At 51.7% G+C, this 17629-nt stretch overlaps 1 protein-coding gene across 3 annotated transcripts in view; it reads left to right on the top strand.

Moving 5' to 3' along the window:
- The first annotated feature begins 4919 nt into the window (after positions 1–4919).
- The window catches only part of SIL1 (SIL1 nucleotide exchange factor), a 98911-nt gene continuing 86201 nt past the window's right edge, over positions 4920–17629 (top strand). Inside the window, exons 1-2 of one of the 3 annotated variants that reach the window (XM_042790021.1) lie at positions 4920–5001; positions 9200–9369. The gene's annotated coding sequence lies outside the window, so the exon portion shown is untranslated. Of the gene's footprint in view, positions 5002–6892; positions 7536–9199; positions 9370–17629 lie in introns of those variants that run through there. The other 2 variants (XM_042790020.1, XM_042790022.1) reach the window with 2 other exon arrangements.

Genomic DNA, 17629 nt, shown 5'->3' with positions numbered 1-17629 from the left:
CTCTTCTGGACAACAGCAGAGCATCCAGCGCTGGGTGTTGGTGATGGATGATGATTTAAAGCCCATTTTTGCAGGGAATAACGGCTCATAACCGTCCCCTCTCCTTTAAGTGTGAGACACCACTGCGATTTATGGTCTCCTTGTTTCCACCTTATGGGAAGTGTTTTATTAATCGTCCCTGCGCTTGCTCCCAAACCCACGCGTGCTGCGGTGTGGGAACGCTCCAAATGCAGCGAAGAGGAGGTGGCAGCACGGGATGGGGCTCCCGGGGAAGGCAGCTGGAGCAGCAGGGATGGCTGCTTTCCAAGGATCTGAAACCTTCAGCCCTGGGAGGGACTCTCTGCCCGTGGGCCAAGGGAGCCTGGCTCGGCCCGGGCTGCTCTGCTGGGGGATAACCGGGGCTGCCCTGGGCCCGTGTGTCCCTGGGGAGGAGGCTGCGCGGTTGCTGCCTGCGTGGTCCCCCTCTGGCACCTCAGGCTTGTGACTATTTTTACCTCAATCCCTGCCTAGACACCTGGAAAGGCTCCTGCTCGGTTCATTAGAGGTGACTGCTTCTAGAAAGGGTCCCTGGGGATGCTGCTGCCTGCACAGTCCCAGCCCGGTCACAGTTGAGCTGGTGGCACTAAAAACTTGATGTTCCCTTCACACCGGTTATGTACCTGCCAGGTCCCTCTGCTCTTGCTATGGGCTTTATTCTCCTCTCTGCTTCTAAATCATTTGTGCATGGCTTCCTAGGACAGCGGCTTTGAATTGATTACCCTTGCTGCCTTATCTAATTTAATCCAAATCTGATACCAAACGTGAGCGAGGGAAGCCCGGTGGGAAGCCTGTGTGTGGCAAACCACTTGGCTGTGATGATCAGCGTCGTTAATAACCCGTAATGAAATGCTGGAGTCATCTGGCGTTGCTGGGCTCTTGAAAGAAGGCAGAGCCTGTCCTTGCTCCCCTGGCTGAAGCTGCCAGGCTCCCAGGAGGGCTGAGCCATCCTGGAGATGTGTTTGAGAAGGAGAAGAGTTGTCAGGGGATTGACACCCACTGGGATCCCGACCCTGAGCTGTGCCACCGCTGCACGGGCAGCAGCTCACCCAGAAACCCTCGTGCGTTGTCCCCTGGCCCCGCTGACAGAGCCTCCCCCTGAGCAGGGACTACCCTCGGCTCAGCACATCCCATTTACCTCTCTGGAGCCTCTGAGGGATTGATGACAAAAACCCTCGAATGAGTCTTTTTTCGGATGTTGACTGAATCGTATTTGGGCTGGTGGTGGTGAGAGGCTGCAAGTGGGACCCAGCTGATCTCATCCTGCAAAAGCCCCCGCATCCCAGCACACAAAATGGGTGAGAAAAAGCATTTTTAAAAGCAAGCGAGGTAACTCTGCAGCTGTGATGCCACCCCATCTCATGCCCAGAGTTCACTTCTGTCCTCTTTGGATGCAAATGCTTGTAAAAATCATCTGCTCTGAACTCGGGCTGGGTTGTGACTCACTTCTGGGTTAGTAAAGACACGTTTCATCATCTCAGCATGGAAGGCCGGCCGGGGCAGGCGGGGAGGGGCTGCAGAACAGCACCGGAGCTGCAGGTCTTTTATTACACCCGCTGGAGCCTGAATTTAATCTCATCTTTTGGAGTTACAGCACACCACAAAAGGTTGAGGGGAAGGAAAGGCCGGAGGGGGCAAAGTGTCTCAGACAACAGCCCTGGTAGGACTCTCTTCTCAGTGGCTGTCTGTCCGGCCACAGATCCATCTATTATTTTGGTGCAAGCATGGAGTGCAAAGCCTGGACCTGCCACCTGGAAACTCGACTTAATGAGTCTCCTTGCAGCCTGTGGAGTTTGCTTATGCAGGAGGATGATACCTTCCATGGTCCTGGTGTCCTTCAGATGGATGTCTGATTACGTGTCTGGGGGGTATTCTGACCAAATTAATTTCTGACCAAAGTCAGGACACGTTGCCATGGCCGAGCTGCTGGAGAAGCCAGACAGCACTGAGGAAGGTCCTGAGAAGGGGAGATGGCTCCAGAGAAGCATGTGGCAGTCCTGGGTACAAACCCACGTGCCTTTTCCTGAAGAAAATCTGAGTTTCTGATAGCCCAGGAGTCACCCTGTGGCCCTCAGCACCATCCCTGCAGCAATTGCACAATCTCACCTCCAGCTCGTGCCTGGGAAGCAGCAATCCTTGAAATCAAGTAATTAGGGCCAGTTGGAAAAGCTTTATTGACTTTATCATGACAGTGGATCACACCGCAGTGTCACGCTATTGATCTGGGCTTGTGCTGAGCAAGGGCAGGTTTTGCATCATCCTGCCTGGTGGAACCAAGCTCTCCCTGCTGCTTAGGCCTAGGGCCAGCCCAACTTTTCTGGGCCCTTAGCCTAGTTCAGTGTTAAACTTGTGAAGCTGTTGACCAAGAAGACGGCAGTGCCATTTCTCAGGGAATAACCCATTTCTGCATCCTTAGCTTTTCCGATTTCTTCTTTTGAACAGCCCGGCGCTATTGGTAAGGGAAGATCAGGGTGCCCGTGGCAGGTATTTGGGGATGCGGGTGGCTCTGGGCTAGCAGGCAGCCCGTGGGAGCTGGGCAGCGGTGCTGCTGGTCTCTGCCTGGGAGAGGGGAGAGGGCAGGACCTCGGCACACGCCTGGGTAGGGTGCTCTGCCCTGGGAAATGAGCCCCAAACCCCACCCCGCGCTCAAAGCCGAGCTGCTTTGAGCCAAGCTAGCCTGTAAAAGAAGGTATTTAAACACAAGGAATCAACTGCATTAAGCACAAATTCATCTGTTGCTGCCGCTGTCCGGGGGCAGAGCGGCCGTTTACTGCAGCCTGTGATGCTGCGGGAATCAGCGGCTCTGTGCTCATTAACGCTCTGGGCCACTAACGATGCCCAGAAGTGGCTGCAAACAAAGACAACTGAAGTCTGATGGATTAATGCTGCCTCCCACCAATGCAGCCTGCAATCCATCAATTACCTATCTGCTTAGTCCTTTTCTCCATCCTTTTACAATCTAAATAGCACATTTTATAGTCGCTGCTAAGTGATGTGATCAACATCAATTACCTACTAAAAGAGAATCAAGTCTTGATTTAAAATTAAGTGCTGCATTTTGCCATGTTCTTTATATGTAGCCAACAGAATAATTGCAGTGACATAAAAACTAATTACACAACTCCACAATTAGGCCTCCCTCCTAGTGCTGTGATTGTCTTTAAGTACATTGATGAAAAATTACTCCCAGCCCTAAATTACTCTCTCACACCCATCTTCTCAAATACCTTTGGAAAAAAAAAAACACTCCATCCCATCAGATCAAACAGAAGAACTTGAAATGCAAACGATAATACATGCAGAGTGTGTTTTCTAATCTCTTTGATGCGTGAGCGGTTTCAGAGGGTGGGATTAGGCTGGTATGGCCTGGGGATGCAGCAGCGTTCCTCTCTGTGATGATGGACCAGGCACCTCAGCAAGACTTCCCAAACAGCCCGGGGGCTGTCCCGGGGTGTGCCAGCACCCTGCCACGCCGCCCTTAGGCTGCAAGCGAGGGAGAAGCTTCTTTTCCCTCTGCCCCAGCCGAAGTTTGGCTCTTGGGCTGTGAGCAGAGGAGAGGCCAGCCCTGCCCGACTGCCGGCCTTGGGTTTGGGGCATGGAGAGGTTTTATTGCTGCTCCTGCTGTGCCTGAGAGAAGGGGCTCACCGCGGCTTCAGAGAGATCGTTGATCATCCCGTCAGTGCTGCTCCACCCGGCAGGAACAAGGGGAAGAGCTGGATCCAGCTCACCTGCCCCACCAGAGAGGCCCCCGTGGGGTTTTGGGCAGAGCAGGATGGATGGGCCCCGTCCTGAGCTAGTGGCACTGCTGCTCCGGGAGCCGGGGGGGCCCGCGGCCCCAGAGGGAGGAGGAGGAGGAAGAGGCTGGAGTACGGCAGCGCTGCCCCACATCCACAAGCCAGGAGTTACGTCTTGCCAGAAATCACACAGCTGCCTGAAAAAATCGTAAACCCCAATAAAAATCAGAAACCTCAGTAAATCTGTGGAACACTCCTGACGGGCTTTGTGGGTTTTGATTCCAGATTCTGATTCTGAGGTGCTTACATCTAACCGGGAAAGACTGAAAATATTCCATTTGCTGGGAACGGCGGACGGGCGAGCGGCGGTGTGGGGACACTCAGGGGACAGAACTGGCTGCAGGCCCCCTTACGCTGCGCTGTGCTGTCACTCGCCGTCCCGGAGCATCCTTTGGTGGGTGATGAAGCACTGCAGGTTTGCTTTTGGGGCTGGCAGGGTGTTTTTAACCGCTGCCCAGCGTGCGCTGGGGCCCGCAGGCATCCCTGTGCCCCAGCCGCTCCGCAGCCACGGCCCAGCCAGGTCGCGCAGCCCGCGGCTGGGGGTCTGCAGCCATCCCTGCCCTGACACCGCTCCGTCACCGGCTGGGAGAGGGGTGGGAAGTGTTTCGGCACCCGATTTTCACCAGCGCCGTGCCGGGGGGCTGAGGAGGGGGTCACGGCTGCGGCTGCCCAGCAATCCCAGCCTGCCGCTCTCACCCCCTCCTCACCGCGCTCCAGGGGGGCCGCTGGGTGCCAAGGCTGCGAATTAACACCCTGGCACCCGCCGGAAACTTCACCCCCCCCGCTCCCTCACAAACGTGTGAGAAATAAAAAAGGGTGTCGAAGCAGCCCGCGGCAGCGTTGAGGCCGACCGCATCTCACCAGCCTCGCGAACACCACCTCCGAGCGCGATCCCGCCGCGCCACCCGGGCCTGAGGGACCACGCTCGGAGCTCGCCGCGCTGCAGGAAAGCAGCGAAAAGCCGTTTATTTTACCCTTTTTCCCTACACCGGCCACAGAAGCCAGTGCCCCCCCCCAACACCCCCCCCCCCGCGGTGACCGGGCTCCGCCCGCAGCCGGGGGGCGGGGCCGCCTGAGGGCTGGGGGGCGGGGCCGGGGGCGGGGACGCGGCATCGGCCGGCGCGGATTGGCTGGGGGCGGGGGCCGAGCGGAGCGTGCGCAGTGTGGAGCGGTGAGTGACGGGGGGGGGGGGGGGTGAGGGAGGGGGGCGCTGCCCTGAGCCCCCTCGGGCCGCTGCTCGGGGCTGGGGGGTCGGGGGATCGGGCCCCTGCCCCCCCGCCCCCCCTCTACCGAGGAGCCGGTAGTGAGGCCTCGCCGAGCCGGGGGGTGTGTGGCTCTGGGGGCGCTGGGCCCGGAGAGCTGCGTGCGGGGCGAGGGTAACGGCGTTTAACCCTCAGCCCCGGGGGGGTGCGGCCTGCCCTGGGCACGGCGGGGGGTGAAGGCTGTCCGTGGGGTGTCCCGCTCTGGGAGGGACCGAAAATCAGCGCCCTGCGGTGGGCACATACCCCCAGAGTGCGGGGCAGGCCGCCGAGGCGGACAGGGATCCCTAACGCTGGAGGATTTTTAAATACCCGTTCAACAAAACAGGAGCAGTTTGGAGTCTGCCTGGAGCGTGAGGGGGGCTGGGTGAGCTCAGGCCCCTTTGCACCCGAGCAGTTGTAGAATAAAAGTGTCCTGGTACTGTTGGTGTAGCTCTGGGCCATTAAAACTGTTTTTTCCTCAGGGTGACACGAGGCCTGAATTTTAAACTGTTTAATTATTTTGGTACAAGCTTGCATATGGCTCTTCTGCTGGAGAACTAGTGAAATTGCACATTGCGCAAAGCTGGGGAGTGAAAACTGAGCCTGAGCAAATGGGATTTTGTAAATAAACAATATTTGGAATATTGCCTTAAAATGTTTAACTTCAGGGGTGACTAACACTTGCATTAGAAGTAATCTTTGACAAATAATCAACACTACCCGCCTCTCAAGATGGCCTAGTTTTACACCACCAAGTTCTGTAGACACAATTTCTTAGGGGCAAGTTATTTATTTTACAGTATTTTGCTGATAGAACTAACCTAGTACAAATACGGCTTAGAGGCAGGAAGTATGACTTCACTGATACTGTTTAACTTGCTTGCCAAAGGAGTATAATCTGCACAGGCATTTCTGCTGGTAGAGCTGTTGGTGCGAGGAGGCTGCTCCAGCGCACAGCCATGGTAGGAAACCTTTGAAATGCAGATAAGTCTCTGGCATCAGAAGCTGATGACACACCCCGTTGTTTACTGAACATGCTACCACAGTGTCTCTGCTCCGTGTGATCCTTCTGAATGCTCTGGGAGTAGCATTATTAAGGAATGGACTTCTTCTAATTTCTTTTCCCCAACCCTCCCTTGAAATGACCAGCCTGGACTGCATTGGTGTTTTTCATCAGCCTCCAAGGTGTTTCTGTGGTGGAAGCATCCAAAATCTTGCCCTAGAAACTTTAATGTAGAAGTGCTAACAGAGATGAGAGCAGTGTCTGCAAGGTCCCGGGGTCTGCCATCTGTGTGACCATGTATTCCTCTAGATTTGAAGGGATAATACAAATATGTTCCTTTTAAAGAAATAAGCTAGAAACTGGCAATTCCTGATGAGTTACTAGAACAGCCCTTGAGCCCACAATGTTGCCCCTGTGCCATAAAGCAACACAAGACCAGTGCTGGCGCTACTGCCACCTGCTCCTGCTTTATGGTTGAGAATTTCTTTAGCCTGAGCAACAAAACACCTGAAAAACCCTCCAGCACCCCCAAACCAGCTGTCTGCTCTTACTTGGCAAGGAGGTGGAAGACTGCTTAAATACAGGTGTGGTTGAAAGCATGTCAGCTATATTCTGAGAATTTGCAAGTCACTAGATTATTGGGATAATAGCCTTTCTAATCCTCTCTGCTAAGGACTCCCTCTGTGGCTTTTATAACCCACCTCAGCTCTTACCACTCAGCTTTCCCCTCTGAGAAATAATGTTTAACTTGCACTTGTGAAGTAGGTGAATCAGCTTTAATTAAGATTTGTTGAGTGCTTTGTTGATAAGTTCGCTATAAAGCCAGTTACAATTTTTTATTAACACACAGATATTCTTAGCACCTGAAGTGAAAAATGACACAACACTTGGGATCTTCGGGGAAGCAGCCCTGTGAAAGGAGGCGGCGCGTGCTGACGAAGGCTTTGTCAAATCGTGTCTGGCTGCGGTTCACGAGGCGGCTTGCTCCTAAAGATCTGACTCAGAAAAACCCCAGATCCTCTCAAGTCACTGGGAAATCCTAAATGTTCCTGGAAGTTCAGCCACACTTTGCCTAAGATTTGTAGATCTTGCCCCCTTGCTGGATTTCTTACAGAGCCTTCGGTCGGGCTTTGGTGCAGCTGTGTGTGTATGGCATCAGTTGAGCAGGCGCAGCTGTTCTCACCCGCTTTGGAATGCCTTGTTTCAATGATTTCAACTGCTTTCAGCAATCATCATGTGAAATTATTCTGTCTGGGGTAGGGAGGGCTGGCCTGGGTGATGACCTTTCTGGGCTACAGCCTCTCACGCAGGTTGGTGGGGCTGCTTGGCGGTAGGAGGGAGCATTTCCCTTCCCCACAGGCAGCCCAGGTGAGGGTCCCTCGCCCTGCAGTGCATGGGAAGGTGTTTTCATCACTAAAGTAGCTTGCTGGCAAATTAAGTGAAGAGCTTCATTTATGAAAGGTAATGAAAATGTGAATTGAAATGGTTACGACTGCTCATTCTGCGTTGCTGGGTGGGTGCCCTTTGGTCAGGATGAGGAGCTCTGTTGTGTTTTGGGGAAGAGAAGGCTGTTAATTTAGCTCTAAGATGTCACTGCTGTAGGAGTGGCCAGATGGAGGATGCTAAAACGAAATGCAAGGCTGGAAAAAACTCCTTGTCCATGCCCCTGTCCTGAGGCCAGGTGAGAGATACTCAGCTCTAGACTGGACAGCAGTGGATGTTAGCACAGATCTGAATCGGGCACAAGTTCTTCCTGGGACTTGATGAAAGCCCTGTCTCAGAGAGCCTCTTACCTTGTCTAACTCGCCCTTGCAGCAAATTTAGCAGGGCACTTTGTCTCTTGCTGTCATAGAATGGGGAGCCCAAGGGATGGTTGTCCTTGTAAACAGCTGTTAAACGCCGGGAGCTGATAACGAGCCTGGAGGGGAGCAGGGATGGGGAAACCCTTCAGCAGCTGCTATGGGGCTGTGTGTTTTACACCACTGACTGCTCCCCTTGTTGCCCAAACCCTCTGGGTTTTCTGTGACTTTTTTTAGGGGTGGTGCCCAGCACTGAGCATGGCCTTGCAGCCCTGAATTATTTTATGTTCTTAAATCACAGAGTGATGCTTAGCTCTTTGCAGCTGGAGTTGTGGTGTCACAATGCTGACACACGTTGCATGTTTAGACCAGTCCTCAATTTTCATCAGTGTTACCTCTGTCCAGAGAGATTTCCCCTGTGCTGCATTTGTGTGCTTGATCTTTGGTTTTGCTGTTTCTGAGTGCAGTTCTTTGCATTGTTTGCCATGCTTTTCTTTTTATTGATTCGTGGGTGTTTTTGGAACTTTTCTTCAGTTTATCAATTCTGATCATGACCTCCGGAGTGCTTCCAGCTCTTAACTGCTGGGCATCCTTTCAGGTTTTATAAAAGTACTTTCTCTTTCATTGTTCAGGCCATTAATGAAAAGGATGAATAGGAGAAAACCTGGACTGATCTCCAAGGGTCTGTACGTGAGGTTTTCTCCCGTTGTGACAGGGAATCGTTGATAGCTACCCCCAAAGTGTGCGTGGGGGGAGCTGCTTTGTTATTTTTGTTTTTTTCTTAGTTAGTAATGAGCACTGTGCCTCGTTAAGGCGAGCTCACCTAGCCAGAGTTCCTCTGGTTAGCCTGAAAGTGTTGGAATGATAGAGTGAAAAGCCTGCTTTAATGCCATTGTGATGGGCAGATCTCTGTAGAGGGGGATTTGTGCCCCATTTCTAAAGACTCGGGTGATTTTCAAGAGCTTTCATGAACCTCACTTAACTGGGGCTTTTCCCTGGCGCTCACTAGGACTAGCATTGCTGAGAGGCAATCCTCTGGTCGCTCAGCCCTGCTTTCCAATGAGAGCTCCCCAGGTGGCTCTGCTTTGGTAGCAGAGGGGTATGCACGGGGGGAATTTGTGTCCATAATGTCCTGCTCCCTTTTGCTTCTCTGTAGGCCTGCCTGCCGTGAGAGTTAGGCTTGTCTGTATGCGACTGAGGTAGTAAGAATACATTTTTCTCCTCGAGCAATTCAAAACTCCTTCTGTGGTTGCTCTCCTCGGGGGGGGGGGGGGTGAAGTCTCGCTCTGGAGAAAATTAATTACACTCATTTTTATCTTTGAATAGTGTGTCGCTGTGGGAGCGGTTGCAGGATACCTCATTCCACCAGGGCTCTGCCGATCACCTTCTCAGCGTGAACTAAGCTTAAGGAAGAGGAGTTAGTTTAGCTGACATACATTTAACTGGAGAAAACATCACTGTCCAAACAGGGCCAGCTGTAACCGCCCCTGGGTTCTGTAAGTACTGAGCTGCTGTGTTCAGCTTTTTGAATTTTAAGAGGTTGGTCCTTTTCTGAAGTGCACTTCCACCCGCTATACCATCGTTCTTTGCACATCAGTGTAACTGCGGGGTGAAATTTCAGCCGCACTGCATCCCAGGACAGCACAGGGTTCCCCTGTGATTTTCATCTCTTCCACCTCTCAAGGCTGGTAACTTGAGGTACCTGGCCACAGCTGTTTGCTCAGGCTGTGCTTCAAGGACATCAACGAGATGGAGAAACCGTGCCATGTTCTCCTTTGTTGGTCCATCCCTGATGGTGGGTGCCCTGACCAAATTTCAGTTTCGGGGGAGAAAATTCAGCCTTCCTAAAGCATTCCTGTGTTTTCTTTTGGAATTTTCCTTACTTTTCTCTGGGGGGCTGTGTGCTGTAGTTTAATGCAGGTAGAGAGGTTGTGTTCTGCTCTGGGTTATGGCTGAATTTTGGTGGTGGATAAATTGCACCCTGAATCCTGTTTGCAAAGCCCTTTGGGCGTTGTGGGATGCAAGAAGCTGTATAATATTCTAGATGTGTGTTTGCTGATAATTCTATAGGGTTCTGAGTGAGCAGGTTGTTAAGAGTCCTGATTATACTGGTTCCCCGCATAGTCAGTCTTTGCCCAAATAATTCAAAAGCCTGCTGCAGAGAGAGGAAAAGGAAGATGGAAGAATGATTTAGAAACCTCTGGGTCACTGGAATAGGTGGGAAGAAGATGCATGTGTTGATCTGAAGGGGATACCGAGCCAGGTATATACCTTTAAGCATCTAAAAAAAAGTCAGGATTTTTTTAAACGGCTGCCTACTTTAAACCCAAATAGTTTCCTTAATGAGATTTTTTAAAAGGTTTAACTGTTAATTTTAGAATTTTTATTTCAAGCATGCTTCTCAAAATTAACTTTTTCAGTGCAGAATGCTTTAATGTCTTCTGTGTTAGTGCTCATTTGCAAGAAATCTATGCACAATTATTTCTTATGTACCAGTTAAATCTATCAGCCAACAGATGTCAAGTGTAGCAAAAATGCTATAATAATATTATGGTCTAATAATAGTTATAATGATTCTAATTACCTGGCACGGCTTTTGAGAGAGGCAGACTCAGAAATTAGTGCAAACGAGATGTCTAACCTTGAACTGCAGAAGCAGGGCACTTTCAGAGGTGTCTGAGCTGCGCCCCCTCCTCCCTATCAGACATCCCTTTCCCTTTATTTCCTCCAGCAAACCGGGAGTAGCGATCTGGTCTGTTCTAAATGTGCAGAGCTCGTTCTCGGTATGGTCAGAGGCGGGGAAGCGTGCTGGCGAGCTGTAGATGAGCACGTTTCTTGAAATACCTGGGAATGTGAAGCCCGGTCATTTTTAACCTTGCGCTGCCGTCTGGCTGCCCCGGTTTGAGCGCGCTCCTGCTGCCTGATGATTGCAGCGCGCACAGATTGCTCTCGCTTCGGGAAGGCTGCGGGAGGCTCAGCAATCTTCATCTTTTATGCAAGCCGGTTGCGCTGCTTTTAAGTGTCAGGGGGGCTTTGCCACAGCCCGGAAAGCACAAAGCCAGCCCGAAGCTGCCGGGGTGCTGCGGGGCAGCTTTGGTGCTGTCTGCCGGTGGGGGAGCGGGTGTGCAGACCCGAGTTGTTGATCCCGCTGGAGGCTTTGGTGTGGGAGGCGAGGAGGGCATGTCAGCAGGTAGGAGCCAGTCGCCTTGCTGGTGCGTGAGTGCTGTGCTTGCTTTGCCTTCAGCAGTTTGGACCCACACGGCCTCGTCAGAGTCTCCTTCCCCTCTGCAGGAAGGATGCTCTGCGTGCCAGCTCTTTTATGTCACTCCCAGCGCCTCTCTCCCACTGCATTTTTCCTTTAGGAAGGATCCTGGGCTGCATTTTCTGCATTCCAGTGTTTTTTGCCAAACCTTGACATGTGCTGTGTAGTGTTTTGGGGTCCCAGTGCTCATTATTGTTGTAGGGCCAAGAAGGTGATGCATAATGGATTGCCCCTTGCCGCAGCTGTTTGTTTTAATTTTATGATGTGAAGTTGGTGAGGAGTCCCTCATTCACAGGGAAAGATCCCTTCTGCAGAAGCAGCCCCACACAGGCTGGAAGTTGACAGCTTTTAATGATTACATGCCAGGCTGAACGTTTTTCCTTTAAATAATAGATTCAGTGTGCTGATGAGAACTCAGCAGGACCTACGGGAATTTGGCTGTCAGTTGCTGATCCCCGCCATGGGCAGCAACTGCGAATCTTTTACCATCTTCCTGTAAAATGGATCCAGAGGTGCCCTCGCAAGGTTTTCTTCTGCATTTCCAGTCTGCTTTAGACTGGCACGCTCCGCTTCTCACGAAAGCCCTGCTTGCCAGCACCGTGTGTTCAGCACACGCAGCCCACCTTTCCCCAGGGCTCACTCGCCCATTTTCAGCCTTTTCTTTGCGGAGGTTTGCCTTCTTGCTGGAGTTGGTACCTCCACTGGGGCATCGCCATGGAGATGGTGCCATAGGAGCCGCAGGGCACAGCCCTTTCCACGCTCATACGAGGAAGGATGCAGTAGTGGGGCTACACTTGTTTAGGGAAAATGATTTCTCAGAGTAAATAATTTGTCGGAGAACACTGGGCATCACCCCAGATGCTATTAAGGAAAAGACAAATCTTGGATCTCTTCAAGCCTGAGCTGTAATGGTCATGTAATATTCACAAGCTTTTTAACATGCTTCTTGGCTTTGCTCAACATCGGGCATTGCTGCCATGACCAACACTGGCTCACTAACCTTCTTGTGCTTTTACTTGCCCTGAGAAACCAAAGCTCCCTTTGCTTTCTGCTCCCAGTAAATATTAGCAGTGTATTTCTCATCAAGAGCATCTCTTTTCTTAGCCAGTTGAGAGCCCACGTTTTCGCTGCCCTGAGTCGGTTGCAAGCGTTGGTTTCCCTGTGACAGGTATGGCTCTGGTCAGGTTTCCAAAGGGCGCAAAGGACGTGCAGGTGTGTTGGGCTCTCCTGCATGCAGAGGAATGGCTTGGCAGACCGTGCCAGTGCGCCCCAGGCCCTGAATGAGCCTGTGCTGAAACCTCCTTGGGGTTGTGGAGGCACTGCCCGTTCTGCTCGCCTGGCACTGGCGCACTCTTTCTTCATCTAGTGTTTGCTACGTGGAGAACTGTCTCGAGGAGGTCTGCAAGAGCCCTCTGGCACCTCTCTGCCTCGTTGCCTCCACGTTTCATTTCAGACTTCATCTGTAAACATCTCTTTGCCCTTGCTAAACACTTTGTTTCTTAATTTCTCTCTGCAAGAATATTATTTAATTTGTAAATGTTTTAGGACATTATTTGAAAAATACAATATGAAGCTGTATTTAATTTACTGTAATGATCCACTAATGTAGACATATTTGAAAGGCAGGATATGCAGTACTGTGGGGTTTAATTAAATTTTGTTTTTCAAGTAAGCATCAATAGACAGACAATAACAAATGGTGGACAATATGCATACAGAACAAAATCACTGCATTTTCTTTTCCAAGACTGTAGAAGTGAAAAATGTATAGCCCTTAAAATGTACTTGGCTTGCTCACAATTGTAGCTTTAGTGCAGTTACACACTTTAGAGGGAGTTTTTTTCTTTTTACTCTGACTTAATTAATTTACCTGATCTCTTCCTGCCGGCGAAATAAACTGTTACACTGTTGAAAATTTCCAGCAGGAGCCTTGGGTGATCTAGGTTAGTAAAAGGAGAACTAAGGAAAATATGGGTGCTTTCTGGAAGGACAAGGGAGACTTGGTAGCCCAGGATATGAAGGCAGCTGAGCTACTCAATGACTTTTTTGCCTCAGTCTTCACTGGCAAGGACTCCAGCCACGCTGCCACCGCCCAAGGCACAGAAGGCAAAGGCAGGGACTGGGAGAATGAAGAACCACCCAGTGTAGGAGAAGATCAGGTTCGAGACCATCTGAGGAACCTGAAGGTGCACAAGCCCATGGGACCTGAGGAGATGCACCTGCGGGTCCTGAGGGAACTGGCGGATGAAGCGGCTGAGCCACTGTCCATCATATTTGAGAAGTCATGGCAGTCCAGCAGAGTTCCTGCAGGTGGGAAAAGGGGAAACATAACCCCCATTTTAAAAAAGGGAAATAAAGAAGACCCAGGGAACTACAGACCAGTCAGTCTCATCTCTGTGCTGGGCAAGTTCATGGAGAGGATCCTCCTGGAAACTGCTAAGGCACGTGGAAAATAAGGAGGTGACTTGTGACAGCCAACATGGCTGCACTAAGGGCAAATCGTGCCTGACAAGTTTGATGGCTTTCTACGATAGGGTTACAGCGTTCATGGATAAAGGCAGAGCAACTGACAGCATCTACCTGGACTGGTGCAAAGCATTGGACGCTGTCCCGCAGGACATCCTTGTCTTTAAAATGGAGAGACGTGAATTTGATGGATGGACCACTTGGTGGATAAGGAATTGGCTGGATGGTGGCACTCCAAGAGCTGTGGTCACTGGCTCGATGTCCCAGTGCAGAGCAGTGACGAGTGGCATTCCTCAGCGGTCGGTGTTGGGACCGGAGCTGTTTAACATATTTGTTGGCAACATGGACAGTGGGATCGAGCACACCCTCAGCAATTTGTCCGACAACACTGAGCTGTGTGGTGCGGGGACATGATGGAGGGCAGGGATGGCATCCCAAGGGACCTGGGCAGGCTGGAGAGGTGGGTCTGTGCAAACCTCATGGAGTTCAACAAGGCCAAGGGCAAGGTCCTGCCCAGGGGTCGGGGCAATCCCCAGCACAAACCCCGGCTGGGCGAGGAGTGGCTGGAGAGCAGCCCCGAGGAGAGGGACTGGGGGGGTTGGTGGGGGGAAAACTGCCCGTGAGGCAGCCCTGTGCGCTCGCAGCCCAGAACCCACCCATGCCCTGGGCTGCAGCCAGAGCAGGGGGGGCAGCAGGGCCAGGGGGGGATTCTCCCCCTCTGCTCCGCTCTGGGGAGACCCCCCTGCAGTGCTGGGGCCAGCTCGGGGGCCCCCAACAGCAGAAGGACACAGAGCTGCTCGAGCGGGGCCAGAGGAGGCCACGAAGATGCTGGGGGGGCTGGAGCAGCTCCCCTGGGAGGCCGGGCTGAGAGAGTTGGGGGGTTCAGCCTGGAGAAGAGAAGGCTACCGGCAGACCTTCGAGCGGCCTCCCAGGGCTTAAAGGGGGGACAGGAAAGGTGGGGAGGGACTCTGGATCAGGGGGTGTGGGGGTAGGATGAGGGGTGATGGTTTTAAAGTGAAAGGGGGTAGATTTAGGTTAGATGTAAGGAAGGATTCTTCCCTGTGCAGGGGGTGAGGCGCTGGCCCAGGGTGCCCAGAGCAGCTGTGGCTGCTCCCTCCCTGGAAGGGTTCAAGGCCAGGTTGGACGGGGCTTGGAACAATCTGGGCTGGTGGAAGATGTCCCTGCCTGTGGGAAAAGGGGTGGGACTGGATGATTTTTAAGGTCCCTTCCAACCCAAACCAGTCTGTGATCCTGTGAAGTTCTGCTGCAAGCTGGGGACTTCATTTTGAATATTGCGTTGTTGCTTAATGCATTATGGCTTGTAGAGATGGTTCCTGATCAGGGTTACAAAACCAAAGGGCTTGGGTATGAGGTGCTTGTTCATTTGGTGGGAAATGCCTGTCTCTGGTGGCTGGATGTGGTGTGTGCCAGCCCTGGTGCAGGGAGGCTGCTGGAAGGTGCGGATGGTGTTGTTGCATCTGGCATTGTTGTACCCAAATCAGGAATGAGCAAGTGGCTCTCGAGTGCATTTCATTCTTTTTCTTCCAGCAAGCGTGGGGTAATCAAGTACAAAATGTATGCAGAGAAGCTTGGAAAGTCTGTTCAACATCAGCGGGAGGTTGTTGGAAATCATAATGGCACTCACAAGCGTGGCACTTGTACAAGTTTTCTAGGGGTAAAGAAATTCATCAGTGATGATGTAAAATGGACTCCTTTGTTTGGGCTTGTGCAGACATTGCTTGAAAAGCAGAGTGAGATTGCTAGCTGGAGCATCGTTGACTTCTGGCTGGTTGCTGGTGGCTAGCGTGGGTTTTGTTCTCTTAGTGTTTGGGAAATTTTCCATTATTTAGAAACATGACCAGAATTTGCTGAGGAAATCGGTGCAGGTGCCCTGGACTCCCGCAGCACTACAGCCCTCTGATTTCTCTCTGAAATCTCTCCAAGTCAGAGAGTTGGAAAGAAGGTAAATGTTTCAGAGGAGGGACCCTCTGTCCTCTGTTCAGAGATGTGATTTCAAGGCGTGTCCGGGACTGGTGCCTAAAGCTTTTCCTGCTTAACCTGGCCGCAAATGGATGCGGGGCTGGGGTGGCTGGGGGTGAGGGCTGGCTGTGCCTGGTGCTGGCTCTGCTCACCGCCGGCTGACCCGGACTGGCTCTCTGTCCAAAGAGCTGCTGGGTGGAAATTGGAGCGTGTAAAACCTGGGAGAGGCTGTGGGAACCTGGCTCTCGACTGGCGTCTCTGCAGCTGTAAGTGCCTGAAAAGCATCGCTGTAAATGACAGACTTGTGTCTGCTAACCTCCTCCTCCATGAGATCTCGGTTTAACACTTCCTGCGTTACGGTAACAGCCTGTGTTTTGCTCCTTGCTGGAAAGCAGCACCACGAGTACTTTACAGCTCTCCTGGTGCATGTACCGGCTGATGATGTTTTCTGCGCTGGATGAGATGCTCGTAGGAAACAACGATCCTGTCCAAGTAAGGCTGGCAAGACGGTGTCCTGTGCTTGATGCCAGTCCCTGTGGCTGGAGAGGAGTCCCGGTACAGATAAAATGGTGTCTAAATATAACTTGTCCTGAGGCATCAGATGCTCTTTAAATAAATTCTGGGAAAAAAAAACCCACACAGCTCAGGTTTGTGCTGGTGCTACCAATACCAAGGGGAATGCCCTGTGCCTGCTGCCTTATTCTTCCCTGGTCCTTGCTTTAGGCTGCCCATTTTTCCCTTTTCTCACTTCTTTTTGTTGATATGTAGTGTCACTTGAGGCTCTGTTTCTGCATTTTAGGGCAGGCGGTTGCTTTCTGGTGACTTGAGGCAACATCTCCTGCTGCTCTCGTCCTTCCTTTGGATCTCCTCCCTGTCTCCCTTTTGCTCTCACTTTGCCATAAGCTAACCTCTTCTGTGGGCTGGTCGAGCTTCCCATCCAGGAACCTCGGGCCTCCTGCAGGCAGATTTTTCAGGGGCCATTATTCCTCTCCTGTGAAAGGAGAGCTTTTCCTGGCTGTGGTGGGGCTCAGGTGGTTGACCCCAGATGAAGCATGCTAACATCTGGAGCTGGTGGTTGAGCCTTGGGCTGAAGGATTTGCTCACTGTGCAGACCAGTAAGCTGTTGAGACTGCTCTTTGCAGGAGCAGGTGAGTGATTTGGGTTCCGTACAGTAGTGGCTGGCACGATTAAATCTTGCAGATGTTCCCAGAGCAGGTTTAGGGGCTTATTCTGCCCAGCAGAATAATGGAGAGAGAACCACATGCCTTGCTGCAGAGCCAGCACTGGAGAGTCCAGGGCCTGTTCAAAAAATGGTTCTTTCAGGACTGTGCAGCAAATGAGGGACCCATGAGGGTCCTCAACACAAGGTCTGGAATGACGTGAGCCCAGGACATAAGAAGCTGCGATAGTGCTTGGGAATGAACCAAAAAAAAAAAAAAAAAAAAAAGGCTCTAGGAGTATTTAAAAGAAAAAAAGTAATCTGTAATTCAATTTTTGAGGAATTCACTTCTAGTGAGAGAGCATGAGGCTGGCTGGGAGAGGAGAAGCGCTCGCTCAGGTGGATGATAATCCATAGCAGCACGTTACCGCGCCGAGGTTCTCTGACAAACATTAGCCTGCCTTCATAATGCCTCCCTAGGATGAGCGATATCCTCTGCCCCTGGATGAGGAGTGTGAAGTTTCTAGACTGAAGAGCTTCAGCCCAGAGTGATAATTTAAACACTGAATTCTTTTAAATAATGGATATTGTTGATGGTTGCCTTGCGTGGGAGTGCTGCCCAGGAATAGATTGCGTTGTACTGATGTGTTTTAAAAAATCAAAAGTGTGCTGGTCTTCATAAGCACTTGGGTCTGACACCGGCCAGCTAGGTTTCTTGGATTTCTCCTTTGGAGTTTGGCAGCCGTCTGCTTCGGGGAGTACAGTGGTCTCATAAGAGTTTATTTGATCTGACACATGACAAATTGTTTCTGCTGGCGGGTACTTCAGGCGCAGTCTGTTAGCTGGCAGCCGTGACTTTGCAGGCACTGGAGGAGCAGAGGAAGGCAAG

This window comes from Tyto alba, unplaced genomic scaffold (assembly GCF_018691265.1).
Source record: "Tyto alba isolate M040663 unplaced genomic scaffold, T.alba_DEE_v4.0 Super-Scaffold_17, whole genome shotgun sequence".
Lineage (NCBI taxonomy): Eukaryota > Metazoa > Chordata > Aves > Strigiformes > Tytonidae > Tyto > Tyto alba.
This window is presented reverse-complemented; position numbering and strand designations above follow the sequence as displayed.